Raw genomic sequence first — 6,000 nt, forward strand, 5'->3', positions numbered from 1 at the left:
TTGCTTTGAGGGGAAGCTCTTTGGGGCAACAACAACAACAGAGGCACAGCTCTGCAAAGCCAGGGAAGAGTTGCAAATGTCCTTTTTCATTATATTCTGCACCCTCAACAGGCCATCTTCTATCCCCTTCCATGTCCTTCCCCAACGTCTCCTTCAAATCTGTGGTACTGTATAACAACGAACGCTCATGAGGGGACAGCAAATCCAGCGTGTGAAGGGAAGCAAAATAAAAGCATGAACATTTGCAAGTAAGGCTTGTGTAAAGAGCTGCCACCAAATCTGGAACTGCTGCTCCTGCCTGGCACTGAGCGCTCAGAGGCCACCCTCACCACCAGGAAGAGCAGAAGCTTCGTTTTGGGGAAACCAGGTCAGCCTAAGAGACAATGCGATGATGCACCATGCCATCGGCATGGAAGCTGGATCCTGACAGCGGTGGATGAAGGGCAGCAAGGAATCTCTCTCCCCAAAGGCTACGTCTTCTCACTTATTTCAGCAGAGGGAAGATAACCAAGCGCCTTTCAGAAAGGGGATGCCATTCTTCTGTCCTTCATTATCCTCGCTGGAAACAACAAAATGACAATTTCACATCCCCACCAAAGGCTGTGCAAAGATCTTGGGCAATTTGCTAACCACAACTGGAAGTTGTCCCTGCCAGCGCTTCACAAAGACTGCTCCAACCTTGTTGGTCAACAGCTGCAGCGTAGCGTGGTTTCAAGGACTCCGGAGACCAGGGTTCGGATCCTGGCTTGGCCATGTAAGCCCACTTGGGAAAGGGACACTCTCTTAGCCTTGGAGGATGGCAAGGGCAAACCTCTTCTGAAAAACATGCCAAGAAAACCTCATGGTAGAGTCACCTTTGGGTTCCCATATGTCAAAAACGACTTGAAGGCACACAGCAGCAGCAACAACAAAGCTTGCACACTCCCATGAGAACAACCATCATGGTATGAAACTGTCTTACAAATCTCCACAAGCCATAGGCTTCTCCTGAGAAAACAACACCCATCATCCCAAATGATCCTGGGACAGTCGCGGTGTTTCCTCAGGAAAAAGGAAACAGACTCAGTATTGTTTTCTGAAATGGACAGAGTTTAAATGCTACTTGTAAATGTGCGAGTGACATAGGTTGCGTTGCATACTGGATCTACTATTCTGCCCAGCTTTAAAAACACAAGTGGAAGATTGTTTTCCAAATGCATGTCAAAAGATGTCAAGACGCCTGTTTCTGTGGCCCAGCTAGAGCTTGAGGAAGGGACCTGGGTTATACGAAAGACGACACGCAATACCTCTCTGGTGAGACTGAGACTGGAACCACCTCCAGTTCTATATCCACAGCTTTTACACAAAAGAAAGAAGGTGCTCTGGATTTACTAGAGGAAACACAAAGCGGTCAGTAGCCCAACTGGAGTGATAAACAAAACAGAGACGGGAGGAAGCTCACCTTTTTCACTCCCTTGGTTTTGGAACCAAGACATGACACTATTATTCATGATGCAAATGATCCAGGTTTCAAACAGGTGTTCATGGGCATCCTACCTTATTCACCAGGGCCCCCGAAACGACCCAGGCACCAGCCATTCTGGCCAAAGCCCTTGCCCACTAGCACCCATGTCTCCCCTCCATGGCAGCCTCTGAAACCAGCTTCCCTCCTGGGCCAACCCTGGGCATGCCCACTACCAGCTCCCCCTCAGTCCCAAAGCCTCTCCCTGGGTGCCTTTTAGGGTGCTCCCAAGCCCTTTGCTCCCCCACCCCCTGAGCCCCTACTACTACCCAACCCATCATCCTTCCTCCCAATGGCAGGTCCACTTCCTCCAAGCCCCCTCTTACACCTCCAACTCCCCCTCAGCATCCAATGGGAGGCAAGTCCCAAAGCCTCTCCCTGTGTGTGCCTTTTAGGATGCTCCCAAGCCCTTTGCCCCCTCCAATCCACTGCCCTTCCCATCCTCCTCCTCCTCCTCCTCCTTCCCCAATGGCAGGTCCACAGGAGCCTGGTCACTAACCCTCAGCCTCGAATGGAGGCTCCCAAGCCCTTTGCCCCCAAATCCTCCATGCAGCCACCCTTGGACCCCTCCTACTGCCCTTCCCATCATCCTTCCTCCCCAATGCCAGGTCCGTCTGCCACGGGATGCCTGCCCACTCCCCCTCTACCTGCGCCTGCATTGAGGACGCCCCCGCCCCTCCCTCCCTCCCTCCCTGCCTGCCTGCCTGCCTTTCCCAACGGCTCCTAATGGACCCAGCCCCCTCTCCTCCTCCTCCTCCTCGCCTCGCCTTCCATTGCCGTGCTACGCCCCCCAGCCTCCCTCGCCCCGAAGGCCTCGCCTCCCTTGCAGCCATTCGGGGGCAAATCAAGGGGTCCCTGCTGCTCACCCTCTTTCCGCTCGGTCCGGCTTTTGCAAGCTCCGCAGAGAGCGAGCCGCTTTCGGGGGCTCCGGGGCCACGTGACATCGCCCGGCGCTCCCATTGGCTGCGACCGGACCACGGCTGCCGGGCAACGCTGAGCCCGCCCCTCCCGCCTCCCCTGCACCTGAGGCCTTGCGCCAACGGCGTAAGGGCGCCTTCTTCCCCTGAAGACCTCGCGCTCGGTCTAACGCAATTGGCGCACACGTTCCCCCCAACACACACCATTCGCTACCTGCTCCCTACGCAAATGGCGTAGCTCGGCCCTCAGGTTTACCTTCTCCGTAGGAACGCCCCTTCGCAGCTTTTGCGTAGGCTACGTGATCCTGAGGCAGCCCAAATGGGGACCTTTGAAGGGGGAGGGCCAGGCGGAGGGGCGAAACGGCCACCGTTTCCTTCTTTCTCCCTCGTAAATCCCTCAGAGCACCTGAGAGGAGCAAAATGCGGCTTACGCAAACGGCGTAAAGGCTGAGGGAATAATAAAAGAGCCTTTTTTCTCGTCACGAGCTTTACTTGGAGGGAAGAGGGAAGGGACTGAGGGAAGGTGGCTTCTTCTAAATAAAAACATTGAACTAAATGGCATTTATTTAAGTTGACCAGGCGGGAAAGAGGCTGAGGTGAAAGGGAGGGTTAAAAAGTGACAGGCTGAGGTAAAAAATGAAGGGATTCCTAGAGATCGTTTATTTGGAGGGTAAATTGGAGAGAAAAGTGGAAGGAGAGCGAGTTGGGGGTCCTGAAAGGGGGAAGAGTGAGGTAAAATGGGGTTTAAAAGGGGAAGGGTGAGATTTAAAAAACTGAAGGGGGAGCAAATTGGGGGTCCTGAAAAGGATTAAAGGTGAGATAACACAGGATTTTAAAAGGGAAAGATGAGTTAAAATGGGGTTTAAAGTAGAAAAGTGAGGTAAAATGGGGTTTAAAAATGGAAGTCTGAGGTAAAATGGGAGTTTAAAGGAGGAAGGGGAGCAGAATCTGCTCCCCTTCCTTCCTCCCTCCTTTAAACCCCATTTTACCTCAGGCTTCCATTTTTGAAACCCATTTTCCCTTCTGAAAAGGGAAAGGGTGGGTTTGTTGTTGGCTTGGTGGCTGAGGCTTTTCTCCTTTGCTTTCTTGGTTCAGCATGGACCCTTGTTCCCAAACTCCTCAGCACTCCTGGGCCACCTGAAAACATACACTAGGAAATCTACTGTACACTTTCTCTTAGCTGTATCCCTGTATATAATTAATAATAATAATAATAATAATAATAGCAATAATAATATCCCTCCCATGGCATTCAACGTGTCTGACTGTGGCCTCAATAGGGATAGATGATACTTTCATCTGGACTGGGTGTTTTGTCAGCGTTCCCCCAAATTTACTATGGATGCCGGCCGCAGAAGCCTTCGACTTCACAAAACTCCTTTGTTCCTACAAAAAGGCAAGGCAAATGTCATGCAAACGTGTCGCAGGAGGCGAAGCGGACATTGTGTCGATGGTGCCTCTTTAGCACAGTCCTTGCCAAACTCAATGCAAATCTCTGAAAATGCCAGCCACGGGTTCAAAATAACAGGCGATGGGGTTTTTGTACATCTGAAAACCCACAATGGTTGTCTGTGGTGTGGATTAGCTCTCTTCTCCTTCACCTTGCCTCCCCTCCTTTTGACAAACACAATGCAGTTTCTTGCCCTTCTCCCTCTTTTCTTACTTTTGAAAATGTAAGACAATGGACAACATTTCCATGCAACATTTAAAGAAACATTTCAAAGCCCTTCAGGTGACTGTGAGGAGAGCCAAGGCTAATGGCTGAACCAGAGTTTAATGTGCAGCCACAAGGGCACTTTGTTTAGTGGTCTAGGAATAAGGAGCAAAGCAGCTTCCCAAAAGGTCATGAAGCCTGACTAATCTTAGGATGCAGGTGGGATCCAATAAATGCAAAATGGAAATGGGCCTTCAATGATCTCACAAGGAATCTGATTTAAATGGCTGAGGGAAAGTCCAGCAATAGGGAAAACTAAGGGTTAAGGATCATAAATAGCAAGCGCCGGATCAGAAGTCTGTCATGTTGATGCAGTTTAGGTGGGAATGTGATACACTTCTTTCGCTGTGTCATTGGAAACTAATGAAATGGGTGTCTTAATGCTGCAATATTATGCTTGGGAGTTAAGTCACCTTGAATTCAGTGCAGATTTCAGAATAATTTGCATGGGGTTGCTCTATAGACTAATATATGGCACATTACTTGGCTGTAAATAGCATTAAAAGGGCCACGTATGCCCAAAGACCTCACTGGAAATGAAAAGGGAATGGACACTTGCGCAAGCGCAGCGAAGCAACATTGAAGAATGAAACTCCAAAACGGAATTAGCTCCATGTTTCAATGCAGACCCAGGATGCCATTTGTAGCAGAGATGCAGGGAAAAACATGAAGCAGTCCAAAGGCTACAAAAAGGAAATGAAAGCAGAACCTAAACCCAACTTAAAACATTGAGCGTGATGCAATGAAGCACTTCGGCTTAATTCCCAAAACAGAATATACAGGAGCAAGACCCTACTCACTGTTTGTGTGGGAGATCTTTGGCAGAAAGTTGTCACTGACCCATTAGATAAGAACTGAAAATGGAAACAAACACATAAACCAGTTTCAGAAGTAGAGCAGCGTGATTCAAGCCCAGCATCAGGTGGCTCTTGGTGCTCCATGAAAGCCAGGGCAAAGCTTACCCAAGTGGAATCGGTTACCATTAAATGTGGGTCTGGCCAAGGCAATAATAAAATGCACACCAATGGATGACAACGGTATCAGTGCTATTGGTGATGGTATCTGTGGATTAACTCACAGATCAGAGGCAAGCATGGCCCTGAGTATCAGTGGCTGGGGAATAATAGTAAGAGAAAGCAACTGCCCTGGCACCTTGCATTGGGATTTCCCAGAGGCATCTCCTGGACCAGACAGGCATTTGGTCCCATCCAGAGGGATTTCCATATGAGAATGAATGTATAGACTCCCTCCTGTTTGTTAGCTGGTTCAATTCATATCATCGCCAGGGACAGAAAGAGAAACACTTCTACAGAAACAAACTCTATCCTTACAGTAATTGAGTGCATTGGACAAGGTTCATGTGCTTCTTCTGCAAAGAGCGTTTTTATAACCAATATATAATATATGTATATAATAGCAAGTATCAGCAAATGGGAGTCAAGAGCCTCACAATACACTTGTCCCTCCATCTTTGCTAGGGTCAAGGGCACAAGACCCCTGCGAAGATGGAAAAACGGAAATAACAAAAACGCCATGTTTTGACCTGAGAGGACGCCTCTCTAGGAATCACCTCTAGGTCCTCCAGGGCAACTCTGGGGTCAACGTCCGACAGACACGGACCAGAGAACCGGGCCGGAGGAGATACAAAGGCCTAGCAGAGTATTCTCTCTAGGTCTTTCAGTGCGACTTTTATTTAAGGTTGACCATAGAGTTGCACTGGAGGACCTAGAGATTCCTAGAGAGAGCATATTAATTAAATCCGTAAATAATCAAATCCGCAAATATCAAAGTCACAAATATGGAAGGATGAGTGTACTTCTAGATAAACAAACTTGTATCCTTACAGTAATTGAGTGCACTGGAGTATG

General features: G+C 48.9%; 1 protein-coding gene across 3 annotated transcripts in view; it reads right to left on the bottom strand.

The window, feature by feature from the left end:
• Positions 1-4,952, bottom strand: part of STRBP (spermatid perinuclear RNA binding protein) — a 65,737-nt gene extending 60,785 nt beyond the window's left edge. The window contains exon 1 of one of the 3 annotated variants that reach the window (XM_089534711.1): positions 4,933-4,952. The gene's annotated coding sequence lies outside the window, so the exon portion shown is untranslated. Of the gene's footprint in view, positions 1-2,367; positions 2,450-2,674; positions 3,307-4,932 lie in introns of those variants that run through there. The other 2 variants (XM_089534709.1, XM_089534708.1) reach the window with 2 other exon arrangements.
• Between the last annotated feature and the right edge of the window lie 1,048 nt (positions 4,953-6,000).

This window comes from Sceloporus occidentalis, unplaced genomic scaffold, assembly GCF_023333645.1.
Source record: "Sceloporus occidentalis isolate IW3139 unplaced genomic scaffold, rSceOcc1.0.p SCAF_8, whole genome shotgun sequence".
NCBI lineage: Eukaryota > Metazoa > Chordata > Lepidosauria > Squamata > Phrynosomatidae > Sceloporus > Sceloporus occidentalis.